At 44.4% G+C, this 14,678-nt stretch overlaps 1 pseudogene; it reads left to right on the top strand.

Annotated features, from left to right (window-relative positions):
• The first annotated feature begins 6,389 nt into the window (after positions 1 to 6,389).
• LOC109928446 overlaps positions 6,390 to 14,678 on the top strand; it is a 13,307-nt pseudogene continuing 5,018 nt past the window's right edge.

Here is a 14,678-nt window from a genome sequence, read left to right as displayed (position 1 = left end):
GACTCCTGCTCCTCTGATGCTGCTTGGCCTGCTGTGTTCATCCAGCTCTGCACCTTGTTGTCTATGAGTTATGTTGAGTTTTTTTGGAGGGATTCTCAGTGCAAGGCTGATCAAGATTTCTCACCGTATCTTATCAAGAATGTCTCATTAACCACCAACCCCACCCCTACGGCATCTGGAGTGCTTGATGCGATCTCTACTTAACCACATGCCACTCCAAGAATGAATCAGCATGCAGCAAATATGGCACAGCTACTCAAAGCCGCACTGCTCACAGCACATTGATGTACATATAACCCCATTCTCTCACAGTTTAACCACCACTCCATACACTTTACCTGTCCGTAGCTACATCCCATCGAAACATCTTCTCTATCTCACAGGTATTTTGTCCCTAATGCCCACTATAGACACACATCCTCTCATTATCCAGTTAGGGGAACATCACATACAGGCAAACAATCAGACAACTCCAAACGCGAGCTTTTATTTGTAACCTCCAGAAGTGAACACAAACAAAACCAATCGAGGCTGCAGTTCACCCTCACAATGCAAACCAGATGCTGATGTTATGTGAAGGACCAGGCTGCAGCCCATGATGGTCTGCTGCATCCAGCTCTCACCCACAGGGACTAGGTGTCAGTCAGCTCCTATCCACCTTGTCACGCTCACACAGCTCAGCCCAGTCATGTACAAGGACAGCTTCCACCTCCTCAATGTCCTCCTCGATGTCCTCCTCCTCTTCCTCGGAAGTTTTCTCCCATTCATAAAGTCATAGAGTCCTACAGAAACAGACCCTTTGGTCCAACTCATCTATGCCTACCAGATATCCTAATTTAACCAAGTCCCTTTGCCAGCATTTGGCCCATACCCCTCTAAACCCTTCCTACTCATGTAACCACACAGATGCCTTTTAAATGCTGTAATTGTACCCTTTCACCTCATCCTATCCCAACAGCCCATTTCGTTCTGTCCTTCCAATGTGGAGAGCCACCACTTCACCTCCATATGTCCTCCCTGAAACCTGACAGTACACCTTAAAGCTGCCATCCTGCTGTAAATGGCCAATAACCCCTCAGCCCCCTCTCCCCACTAACTCTTGCCATGTCCTCTGTTTGACATGTCTTGCCACACATCTTGATTTCCCTCCACCCCATCACCAGCCTTGACCACACCTCTACAAAATGCCTCTGTTTCCCTCCCCCAGCCTTGTCTCCCCACTCCTTTTGGTAGTGATACCCTGCTGCCTTACAATACCCTGCCTGCCCTGCTGAACAATTGATGGACTGACTCCCTGAATTGGATTAACTCTAATTTTCTAAGTGCCTTCAACAAGCGGGCCCTAGACGTGACTGACCAGATCCTGACCATTATGTTTGCAGCCCCCTGATTGACAATACGCAAATTCCCTGATTGTTGGAGCCAAGTCGACAAGACTGCCTATTACCCACACCCTGGGCCATAATCGTACTGTGTCACGGGCCCCGAGCAGTCTACTGACCCTTGCAAATCCCTCGGTTAAGCATTGTCTGTGTTCGTGACTGATGGTACTGGGACTCCAAGTCCTTGCCTGGGCTGAGGAATCCTCAGCCCCAACTCCACTTTCTGATATGGCCATTCAGTTGAGTTAAAATGTCGAGTTTTTGCCACAGAGACAGCTGGTTAACGCTATAGGTATTCAATTGATGTCTCAATGTACCGCACAGCAAGACAACATGGCCTCGCTCCCCCAAAACACCACAGCTCGGAGCCTGTCTCTGCTGCACAGTCTTCCTGCAGCGGCCTTTTGCTGGGGTGCACTGCAGCGCAAGTCTAAGTGTCCTCCCAGTGGATCAGAGAAGGTGCCATGGTGGTTGTAAGAAATTGGCGGGTGTTGGATGCCAATGTCCATGGACAAGGACTTGGCGTGGCTGCTGCCGTTGGATTGTGTCTGGAGATGCTGAGAAACATGGAGGCTCCTCGCAGCCAGCTGAAGTCACCAGGTCCCCGCTTTGATTTCCGCGTCGAGATTTCCTGGTGTCAAACCTCTTGGTGCACTTGATTAAACAGGAAAATGAGTATTAATGAGGCAAGTTTCGGCATAAACAAGGCATTTAACAAACTATAATTATTTGTCAACTCAGGTTAGTATGGTGGCTCGGTGGTTAGCACTGCTGCCTCACAGCACCAGGGACCCAGGTTCGATTCAAGCCTCGTCTGTGTGAAGTTTGCTCACTTTTCCTGTGTCTGCGTGATTTCCTCTCATAGTCCAAAGATGTGGAGGTTAGATGGATTGGCCGTGCGAAATTGCCCATAATGTCCAGGGATGTGTGGGCTAGGTGAATTAGCCATTGGAAACGTAGGGTTACAGGGATGGTGTAGGCTGGGTGGGATACTCTTTGGAGCGTTGGTGTGGACTTGATGGACCGAATGGCCTGTTCCCACATAATAGGGATTCTGTGATTCTATGAACTCAGCACTACCTAGTGAGAAACTTGCCTCATCATTTAGTTTAAGCATAAAAGAAATAGCAAGATGCTGAAGATGTTGAGATAAGCATCGCAAGGGCTCTCACCCCAATACTACCAAAAATGTCATCATAGCCCATGTTGCTCAGATTCTGCCCTGTATTTTTGTTACAAATTTCATGAATGAAGCATATTTTTGCAAAGAGAAATAAACCTCTGAAGGCGTTGCTTACTTTCAAGGGGGTTCACTGGATTGATTCCTGGGATGAGAGGTTTGTCTCATTAGGAGAGATTGAGCACCCTGAAGTGTAGAAGAATAAGAAGTGATCCACATTGAAAGTTCCAAAATTCCAGACCAGCTTTACAGGGATAGGCAGCCGTTGCCAACTGGAAATTGTATGACTAAGGGATATAGTCCCAGCATAAGATGTTGGTCATTTAGGTCTGTGCTGTGGAAACATTTACCTCAGACAGTTAAATATGTTTGGAATTCTCCACCCGGGATAGTTGCGGATGCTCAGTCGTTGGAGCCTGATATCATTTTGAACATATCCAAATTTATCACCAAACTCTACACAGAATGAACGGCTTCAAAACGCAACATTATTTGATTTAGTTTATTATTGTCACATGTGCCTAAGTACAGTGAAAAGTTTTGTTTTGCGTGCAGTACGGGCAGATCATACCATATAAAGTGCATTCGGGTAATAGAACAGAGTGAAGAATACAATATTACAGCTGCAGAGAAGGTGCACAAAGAATGAGATCAACTTAAATTTAAAGTTTGAGAGGTCCATTCAGAAATCTACTAACAGCAGGGAAGAAGCTGTCCTTGAATCTGCTGGTGCGTGTGTTTAAGCTTTTGTATCTTCTGCCTGATGGAAGAGGTTGGATGAGATTATAACTGGGGTGTCAGGGGTCTTTGATTGTGTTGGCTGCCTTCCTGAGGCAGCGGGAAGTGCAGATGGAGTCAATGGATGGGAGGTTGGCTTCCGTGATGGCCTGGGCTGTGTCCACAACTCTCTGTAATTTCTTACAGTCTTGGGCAGAGCAGTTGCTGTACCAAGCCATGATGGATTCAAATAGGATGCTTTCTGTGGTGCATCTGTAAAAATTAGTGAGAGTCTTTATGGACATGCTGAATTTCCTTAGCCTCCTGAGGAAGTAGAGGCGTTGTTCTCCTTTCTTGATCACGGCATCAACATGGGTGGACCAGGACAGATTTTTGGCGATCATCATTCCTGTGAACCCAACACTCTCGATCAATTTGGCACCAGAAGAGACTTTCTTCTCATCCTGTCATAGATTTCAGAGTGTGGAGGCTGAAGGGCTCCAGGAACAGTCACCAGTGGTAGAACCAAAGATCAGAACCATCAGAATGCGGACTCCAGTAATGCAGAAGGATCAGAGGAGGGAAGAATGAGGAAGATTCCCTGGGGAAAAATGCACATGTGTGAAATTGAAGTTGGTGGATGGACGTGGTAAGGGATGAGTGAGACTTGGATATCATGGCAGAGCCCTGTTGTGGTGAGGTTTAATGAGTGTGGAAGGTGAACAGCCAGCCAGGAGAGGATTGTGATTGTCGTCCCGGAGGTGAGGAGAGTAAGTTTTCGTGGAAATTCAGCTGAAGTGAAATGGACACAATGCCGACATCACAGAGTTGGAAATCAGTTGTCTTCAGGATGGAGAGAAACTGGGATCTGAAGCTCAAACCTGGACAAGAGACCAAAAAGGACAGCTTCAGTTTTGTCGGGGTTTAACTGAAGAAGGTTGGACCAGTGAACTCTGAGGCAGTAGAGGGGCTAAGAGAGAACATAGAACATAGAACAGTACAGCACAGTACAGGCCCTTCGGCCCATGATGTTGTGCCGAAATTCTACCCTAAACCTAAGGTCTATCTAACCTCCACCCCTACCTTATACTATCATCCATAAGCCTGTCTAATAGCCGCTTAAATGCCCCAAATGAGGCCGACTCCACTACCCTCCCTGGCAATGCATTCCATGCCTTGACCACTCTCTGAGTAAAGAACCTACCTCTGACATCTCTTCTATATCTACCTCCTTTCACTTTAAAACTATGACCCCTTGTAATAGCTACCTCCACCCTAGGAGAAAGTTTCTGGCTGTCTACTCTATCTATACCTCTGATCATGTTGTACACCTCTATCAAGTCACCTCTCATCCTTCGTCGTTCTAAAGAGAAAAGCCCTAGCTCTCTCAACCTTTCCTTGTAAGACCTTCCCTCCATTCCAGGCAACATCCTGGTAAATCTTTTCCAATGTTTCCACATCTTTCCTGGCATTGGGATGGCAAAGCTGGGTATTTTCAGTGCATGAATCAAATCTGACCTCACACCGCTGGCACTGTGGTATAACCAGCATATGGAGGTGGAAAATGGGCGGGAAGAGAAGCCATTGCTGTAGATGCTCTGGCTATGATTGGACAGTTAAATATGAAATGAAAGGAAGTCAGTCATAGAGTCGTGCAGTGCAGAAAAGGACCTTCGGCCCATCGAGTCGCACAAACATAACTACCACTAAAGATGCGCAAATCCCAATTTCCTGAATTTGTCTCACATCCTTAAACATTATAATATTTCAAGGGCTTGTCCAAATATTATTTAGAGGTTGGAAGGTTTCCGTTCCAGGTGCTCACCAGTCTCTAAGTGAAAAGGTGTCTTTTTTATCTCAAATCCACTCTGAATCTCATCCCCCTTACCCTTGTGATTCCTGCCAAGTAGAAAGGATGGGAGGTGTGAGTGACCGCGTGAAAGGCCACAGGCTGAGGAAGGATGGTGTCTCACGGTCTGAGGGATGAGGGGTTTATGGAACTTTGTGTGACTTGGAGGGAATTTGAATTGCGACTTTGATGAGATCCATTTGTTGCTGTGTGGGAAGAATGAAATGCTGATCAGACATGATACTGTGGAAAAGGTAGACGCAGATTTGGGAATCACCGTCACATCCAGGAGAGGAAAGGGACATTGAAGATTGCAAACCTAGAGCACTGTGGTTTGTTTCTTTTTTTGAGAGAACGATGAGCTAGTTTTGAAAAGGTGGGGTAACAGAAAGGGGAACACATACAAGGTGAAGTAGGGAAACTGAGTAGTTATCACTTTAGTGGCATTTAGGACGTGGGGACAAGAGATGGGTAGCATGGATGAGTTCAGATGAGGAAGGGCACACGGAGAGTTAGGAAGAAAGTAGAGTTCAGAGCTGAGCTAAGGGGGAGCATGGAGGGAATATTAGCTGAGTGGGTAAGAGGAGTTCAGAGAGAGGAGAGGCTATAAAGTAAAGGCACTTGCCCAATTATTCTCAATCTTTGTGATGAAGACGCCCAGAAATTCCTTACGCTTATTGTTGGCGAGGTCTGAGTGCATGTGTTCATTACAAAACACTAGGTGTACACATGTCACTCTAAATAACATGTTCAATGACGTGGCGACTCAGCAGGGTACAATTTCCATTGAAATACACCATATTTCCTTGGTTCCAGTATTTCATTTCTGAGTAGTACCTGACCCTGAAATCCAGTACCTGATCATTGACTTTGTCCTTCACTGAGAGCTGTAATCATAGTTCAGTTGAATAATGAGATGTTGTAACTTGGATTGTTCAACTACACTGCTCCCCCCTCCTCCATAACTCAGAAGTTTTTCCTTTCCAAAAGTTTAAATATTTACTTTTAAATGTGTTCTGAATGCTTCGCAGATGTCACCTAGGCTCCTGTCTCATTCTGTTCAGCTGCTGATGGATGGCTTTCCAATTGCTAAAGTTGTTAACAACACCTAGAGTAAACATTTACTTTTTAAGATCTAGTTCATGGGCTCACAAATAGATCAATACCCCCCCTCCTCCTCCCTTTCGCAGCCTAGCACTGATTGGGACTGGGATCCCACACAGCAATCCATTCTGGAACCTTATCACAAGCCTTCACGTTCATGATCATCATGATGCTGGCTCCAAGTAAGTGAATTAATTTTAAAAGGGCAGACACACGTTGCTGACTTCAGTCACTGAAGCCTCAGACTGTGTTTTCAGTATCATTTCCAGGTATCGCTATTCACTCAGGTGGGCTTTGACCAGCTTGCTCTGGAGCCTAAGGTAAACATTTTGATATTCTACGTTCAGAAATGTTTTAATATGGGGAACATGGGCATCGCTAGCAAGGACATTGATTACCCATTCCTGGAAATCTTTAAGAATATACGAGTATAGGTATTGCTGTTGAGGTTGTAGAAGCTGTTGTACTCTCTTCTGGAGTACTGTATCCAGTTCTGGACACCCTGTTATAGAAAGGATATTATTAAACTGAAGAAGGTTCAGAAGAGACTTACCAGAACGTTGCAGGGAATAGAGGATTTGTGTTATAGGGAGAGGCTGGATAAATTGGGACTTTTTTCACTGGAGCGTAGGAGATTGAGGGGTGACTTTACAGATGCTTATAAAAACATGAGTGGCATAAATAAAGTGAATGGCGGTGTTTTTTTCCCTAGGGTGGAGGATTTTGAGACCGGGGACATATTTTTAAGGTGAGAGGAGAAAGATTTAAAAAGGAGACGGGGGCAATGATTTTATACAGAGAGTGGTTCATGTGTGGAATGAACTTTCAGAGGAAGTGGTAGACGTAGGTACAGTTACAGCATTTAAGAGACATTTAGATAAGTTCATGAATAAGAAATGTTTGGAGAGATATGGACCAAGCACAAGCAGGTGGGACTAGTTTAGTTTGGGATTATGGTTGGCATGGACTGGTTGGGCCGAAGGGTCTGTTTCCATGCTGTATGACTCTATGGCTCTAATATAGTGGTGAACCTTCTCAAACTACCACAGTCTGTAATACTGTTCAGTAGGAAGTTCCAGTGTTTTGACACATCTATGGTGAAGTAACAGTGCATTTGAAAACGGTCCTGGATGTCTATAAGAGCTCTGTCCCAGTAAAGTCAGAACTCTCAGCATCCCAGTTGTTAAAGATTCAGTTCCTGAGGACAACACATTAAGAGTTTTCCGCTAAGTTATTTGATTTCAGCACTACATTTGGTTACAGACGCCTCATGTTGGATCTGGGAAGCACAGAAAGGCTCCGCAGCCTGAATTGTTCCCCTGACATTCAGCTGGAGAATATGTGAACGCATTTATTGGGTGAGACCAAACCTGCTGTTGAGTTTGAACTTGGCTGTGATGCCCCTAAAGTGGAATGCCCTCCCCAGCATTTACCACGACAAGAGCTAATACCTTCAGCAGAAGTGGGACAAAGTCAATGAGAGGGAGGAAGCACTGTGCAATGCAAACGTAATGTCATTGAGTTGGACATAAAAATCTGTCAGCCCTAGGCCTTCTTTATACCTGTCCTATTTAAATCTACACCTCCTTTTGTTTCCTTATTTGAGCATATGTGCAGTATGGCATGCCTTTATGGTCTATGTTTATTCAAAGATTTTACTACACCACATGAATAGCATTCAATGGCAAGGATGGAGAGATTTGCATTTATATAGCACCTTTCATGACATTTCCAAAGCAGTTTATCACCATTGAGGTACTTTAGAAGTATGATTACTGATCTAAAAGGAAATACAACAGCCAATGTGCGCGCAAACAGCTCTCACAAACAAATGATCAGAAATCTATTTCAAAGATGTCAGCAATACAAGGTATAAATCCCTTCGAACTTTCGTCATGGAGAACCAATGCCCAGAAATTGTAATCTTTATTGATATAGGACAATCCCTTGCCCCATCACATGTGCACTATGGCCCTGCTATGTACTATTGAGAACTCGTACTGCAGCAAATTTTACCAAGGTTACTTCAGCAGTATCTCTGTGACCTCTACGGTATAATCTCAGTATTGTCAATGCCATCTTGTCTCCATTAAGCACTGTTTTGATTTTAAATTCCTATCCTTGTTTTCAAATCCCTCTCTTCCTCCTGTAATCTCCTTCAGACCCACAACTCTTTTGGATATCTACACTCCTCCAATAATGCCCTCTTGGTGTATAATGTGTGAAAATGTGAAATCATCTATTTTGATAGGAAGAATTTTTTTAAAAAGTTATCAACATGACAACAGATTGCAGATCTGTGAGATGCGGAAAGTTCTGGTAGTCCTGGTGCCTGAATTGGAAAAGGTTAGAATGCAGGTCCAGCAAATTATTAAGAAAGCTAATAAAACTTTTAAGATGAGAAGAGAAAGATTAAAAAAGGACATGAGGGGCATCGTTTTTATACAAACAGTTGTTCATGCGTGGAATGAACTTCCAGAGGAAGTGGTGGATGTAGGTACAATTACAATGTTTAAAAGACATTTGGATAAGTACATAATAGGAAATGTTCGGAGGGATATGGGCCAAGCAAAGACAGATGGGACTGGTTTAGTTTGGGATTATGGTCAGCATGGACTGGTTGGACCAAAGGGTACGTTTCTGTGCTGTATGCCTCCATGATTCTGTCGATTTGACTAAGCTTTTGGTCATTTGCCTTCGTAATTATCTGTATGGCTTGGTGTGACAATTTGCTTTATATGCTGCTGTGGAGCACCTTGGATGTTTCACTACATTAAAGGTGCTATATAAAGGAAACTTGTTGTCAGTCTATGTAAGGAATTTGAAACAACAATCACGCTAAGTTAAATGACCATTCAGACATCTTCTGCAGATCAACACAGGCAATGGGTGAGTTATGGACCAGCCCAGACACCCTCAAAATATTTTTAAAAAGGTAACCTAGACCCTAACTTTTTCTTATTTTAAAGGCAAATGGGAAATGCCTGTTCCAGATGCAATTTGACTGGTCAAACTACTCCACATTAAGTGAAACACCATTTATTCAACATTATAGTTAAAATAAAACAAAAGAAAGAAGAACTTAGAATAACTTAACTGTACTGAAAAACTTAACACAATAATAGATACAGCAACTATTACTCATTATCTGTTCCAATATAGTAACATCCCATAAACGCACTCCTTGGGCAAAAGGCAAATTCAGAAAACAGTTTGTCTTATATACAACACCCACAGTAGGAAGAGAAACCCCAGCTTCTGGCTGTAACTGAGAGAGGGGGAAAAGTAACTCTTACTTCTTCAGGATTCCAACAGTTTCTGCTGAATCTAAAAGCTAAAAAAAAACTCGAACTCCTGGTCTGTGAGAGCTGACCACACCCAGCCAGGCTGCTTTTATTATTCCAGTTTAAAAAATACCCAATGCCTCACAAGATGTTTATGTTACTACAGAATGCTAGGTGCCTCTCATTCAATCTTTCTCTTAAAAAAAACCAGGAAAAATTACACCTCTTCAAGTGACAGCATCATCACAGGCATAACAATAGAGCAGTGAGTAATTCTGATGGGGGATACTGAATGCAATATTTTCTCTGTCGCAGTAACAAGCTACGAGCAAGTATCCAGTCGATAGCTTGCTGAGCTTCACATAGCCCAGTATGGACAAAAGAAGGAGTGAGAGCTCAGTTCCTGCCAGAGGCAAGGAGAAACAAAAATCTATCTCAAGCGAAGCAAGAACGAACAGGCTTACTTCAACGTGTAAAGCAAATTCAGCAGAGGTAAAAAAAAAAGCACGCACAACGCAGTTAAGTGGCAGTTAGAACATGAGAAATGCACCAATGGTTCTGCTCATTTGTAATGTATTAGTCTTGCTTTTCCTTCCCTAATGTTTCCTCATAGTCCAAACTTTCAGCTATTCCCAGGTTGATGCTAATCCCACTCTTATTTGTCAGAAGTTCAGCAAAGCAGTCCCAGGGTGAAAATTTCTCACTATCTAAGTGTGATATTCCGAACCAGACAGCACAGACAGGGAAGCCATTTGGCCCATTGTGCCTGAGCTGGCTTGTGACAGGGAAATTGAATTTCTCATTTCCTGATCCTTTTCCTGTACGCTGCAAATTCCTCCTTTTCAAGTACATACGGAAAGTTACCATTGAATCCACGTCAGCTTCAATTTTAGGCAATGCATTCAGGTCAGAAAATAAAAGATTCTCAATTCTCTATTCCTTTTGCTAAATATTTAAAATCTGTCTCTGTAAGGACATGAGGACCCCGTGCAACCTCTGTATTATCATTGGGTATAACTACCACAATGCGGGTGGAGTTAGAACAGTTTGGAAAGAACACTGGAAGAAATACATTAGAACGTGTTATTCTCTGAAATAGACAGAGAGCAAATTGATGTGAACATTTGAGGAAGACAGATTAGTAATTACCTGTTGTAACTATAAACAGAACCTGGTGTAAGATTAGCATGTATCATAGTGTCTAGTATAAAGCCTAATAAGTGGTGTCACTTTGAAGAACAAGCCTAATGATTCTTCTTTACTTTATCTTTTCCCCTACCAGTCTGTATCAAATCCAAAACACATCACAAGGCATAAAAACCTGTGACAAAAGAGTCTCCAATGGAAACAGATTTTCCTAACAGAGAAAAGTGGAAAATAGGAGCAGGTGTAGGCCATTCGGCCCTTCAAGCCTGCTCCGCCATTCAATATGATCATGGCTAATTATCCAACTCAGTTCCCACTTTCTCTCCCTTTAAGTTTTGTCCCCATTAACCCTAAGAACTATATCTAACCTCTTCTTGAAAACATTCAATGTTTTAGCTTTCTATGGCAGAGAATTCCACAGACTCACCACTCACTGGGTGAAGAAATTTCTCCTCATCCCAGTCCTAAATGGCCAACCCTATATCCCTACACTAGACTCCTGGTTCTTGTTTACTGCAGATATTTCCTAAGCAACCCTGTTCAGAGATGTTGTTACATATCTCTGGAGTAGGCAGGAGTTGAATCTAGGTCACCTGGCCCAGAGGTAAAAAATCTGGAATTAAGAATCTACTGACCACATGAGATCATTGTCGATTGTCAGAAAAACGCATCTGGTTCACTACTGTCCTGCAGGGAAGGAAATCTGCCACCCTCACCTGGTCTTGCCTACATGTGAATCCAGACCCACAGCAATGTGGTTGACTCTCAATTGCCCCCTGAAATGGCCGAGCAAGCCACTCAGATGTACCAATCGCTACAAAGTCTCATGAAACTGGACAGATCACTTGGCATCAACCATGGCACCGGAAAAGACAGCAGCAGAAACAGCCCTGTCGACCCTGCCAAGTCCTGTTCACTAACATCTGGGGGTTAGTGCCAAAATTGACTGTCCTCCCTCAGCTGATGAATTAGTATTCCTCAATGTTGAACAACACTTAGAGGAAGCACTGAAGATGGCAAGGGCACAAAGTGTACTCTGGGTGGGGGATTTCAGTGTCCACCACCAAAAGCGGCTCAGCAGCAGTACTACTGATCGAGCTGGTCGGGTCCTAAAGGGCATAGCTGCTAGACTGGGTCTGCGGCAGGTGGTGAGGGAACCAACAAGAGGGAAAAACATACTCGACCTCATCCTTACCAATCTTCCAGCTGCAATTGCATCTGTCCATGATAGTATCGGTAAGAGTGACCATTGCACAGTCCTTGTGGAGATGAAGTCCCACCTTCACATTGAGAGTAACCTCCATCGTGTTGTGTGGCACTATCCCCGTGCTAAATGGGACAGACTTCGCACAGATCTAGCAGCTCAAGACTGGGCATCCATGCGGCGCTGTGGGCCATCAACAGCAGCAGAATTGTACTCCAGCAGAATCTGTAACCTCATGGCCCTACATATCCCCCACTCAACCATTACCATCAAACCAGGGGGTCAACCTTGGTTCAATGGAGAGTGCAGGAGGGCATACCAGGAGCAGCACCAGGTATACCTGAGGATGAGGTGTCAACCTGGTGAAGCCACCAAACAGGACTACTTGCACGCCAAATAGCGAAAGCAGCAAGTGATAGACAGAGCTAAGCGATCCCACAACCAACAGATCAGATTTAAGCTCTGCAGTCCTGCCACATCCAGTCGTGAATGGTGGTGGACAATTAAACAACTCACTGGAGGAGGAGGCTCCACAAATATCCCCATCCTCAATGATGGAAGAGCCCAGCACATCAGTGCAAAAGATAAGGTTGAAGCATTCGCAGCAATCTTCAGCCAGAAGTGCCGAGTGGATGATCCATCTCAGCCTCCTCCAGTGGTCCCCAGCGTTACAGATACCAGTCTTCAGCCAATTCAATTCACTCCACATGATATCCAGAAACGGTTGGAGACACTGGATGCTGCAAAGGCCATGGGCCCTGACGACATTCCGGCAATAGTACTGAAGACTTGTGCTCCAGAACTTGCCGCTCCCCGAGCCAAGCTGTTCCAGTACAGTTACAACACTGGTATCTACCCGACAATGTGGAAAATTGCCCAGGTATGTCCTGTACATAAAAAGCAGGACAAATCCAACCCGGCCAATTCCCGCCCCATCAGTCTCCTCTCGATCATCAGTAACGTGATGGAAGGTGTCACCAACAGTGCTATCAAACAGCACCTGCTCAGCAATAACCTGCTCAGTGACGCCCAGTTTGGGTTCTGCCAGGGCCACTCAGCTCCTGACCTCATTACAGCCTTGCTTCAAACATGGACAAAAGAGCTGAATTCCAGAGGTGAGGTGAGAGTGACAGCCCTTGACATCAAGGCTGCATTTGACCGAGTGTGGCAACAAGGAGCCCTGGCAAAACTGGAATCAATGGGTATCAGGGGGCAAACTCTCCGGTGGTTGGAGTCATACCTGACACATAGGAAGATGGTCGTGGTTGTTGGAGTTCAGTCATCTCAGCTCCAGGACATCTCTGCAGGAGTTCCTCAGGGTAGTGTCCTAGGCCCAACCATCTTCAGCTGCCTCATCAATGACCTTCCCTCCATCATAAGGTCGGAAGTGGGATGTTCACCAATGATTGCACAATATTCAGCACCATTCGTGACTCCTCAGATACTGAAGTAGTTCATGTTCAAATGCAACAAGATCTGGACAATATCCAGGCTTGGGCTGACAAGTAGCAAGTAACATTTGCGCCACACAAATGCCAGGCTATGACCATCACCAATAAGAGACAATCTAACCACCACCCCTTGGCATTCAACCATGTTACCATCACTGAATCCCCCACTATCAACATTCTGGGGGTTATCATTAACCAGAAACTCAAATGGACTCACCACATAAACACAGTGACTACAAGAGAAGATCAGAGGCTAGGAATACTGCAGGAAGTAACTCATCTCTTGACTCTTCAAAGTCTGTCCACCTTCTACAAGGCACAAGACAGGAGTGTGATGGAATACTCCCCACTTGCCTTGATGAGTGCAGCCCCAACAACCCTGAAAAAGCTTGACACCATCCAGGACAAAACAGCCCAATTGATTGGTATTACATCCATAAGCATCTACTCCCTCCACCACCGACACTCAGTAGCAGCAGTGTGTACTATCTACAAGATGCACTGCAGAAATTCACCAAAGATCCTCAGACAGCACTTTCAAAACCCATGACCACTTCCATATAGAAGGACAAGGGCAGCAGATATATGGAAACCTCCACCCTCAAGTTCCCCTCCAAGTCACTCACCATCCTGACTTGGAAATATATCACCGTTCCTTCACTGTTGCTGGGACAAAATCCTGGAATTCCCTCCCTAAGGGCATTGTGGGTCAATCTACAATAGGTGGACTGCAGCAGTTCAAGAAGGCAGCTCACCCCCGCCTTCTCAAGGGCAACTAGGGACGGACAATAAATGCTGGCCAGCCAGCGACGTCCACATCCCACAAATGAATTTTTAAAAAAGTACCATTGTTCCACAAGCTCTCAGAACAACTGGATTCCTGGTCCAGTGACATTACCGCAATGCCACCACCTCTCTCTATCTCTCTTATTTAGATTAACAAATCTTTTCATCATTGAACAGCTTGACTTTCATAACTAGTATTGTTAAAGACATAAACACTCCCATTAATAAAGGGGCCTGTAGAAAGAGACTCTCACACTTGCCCCCTACCCCTCACCACACTTAGAATAAATCTGGTAACAAACTTTGCACTTGATATTAGTTCCTTTACTCTCTCCAACATTGTTTTGCAGCTTGGAGCAGTGAAAGGGGGAGTCTCACAAGGGAATGTTTTAAGTGTGGCCTGCCCTCCTGCATTCACCTTCAGCGGGATTGTCATTGCCCGGAGACTAACGAAGAATTTAAAGGTGATTGAAAATGGATATTTGAAGTTAAAGAATTCCAATTCACTGTCAAAGCATGAAACTAATCTTTCTCTTTATTACTTTTACATTGGAAGGAGAGAACAGCTTTGAAAC

Source organism: Rhincodon typus, chromosome 38, assembly GCF_021869965.1.
Source record: "Rhincodon typus isolate 14 chromosome 38, sRhiTyp1.1, whole genome shotgun sequence".
NCBI classification, from domain to species: Eukaryota; Metazoa; Chordata; class Chondrichthyes; order Orectolobiformes; family Rhincodontidae; genus Rhincodon; species Rhincodon typus.
This window is presented reverse-complemented; position numbering and strand designations above follow the sequence as displayed.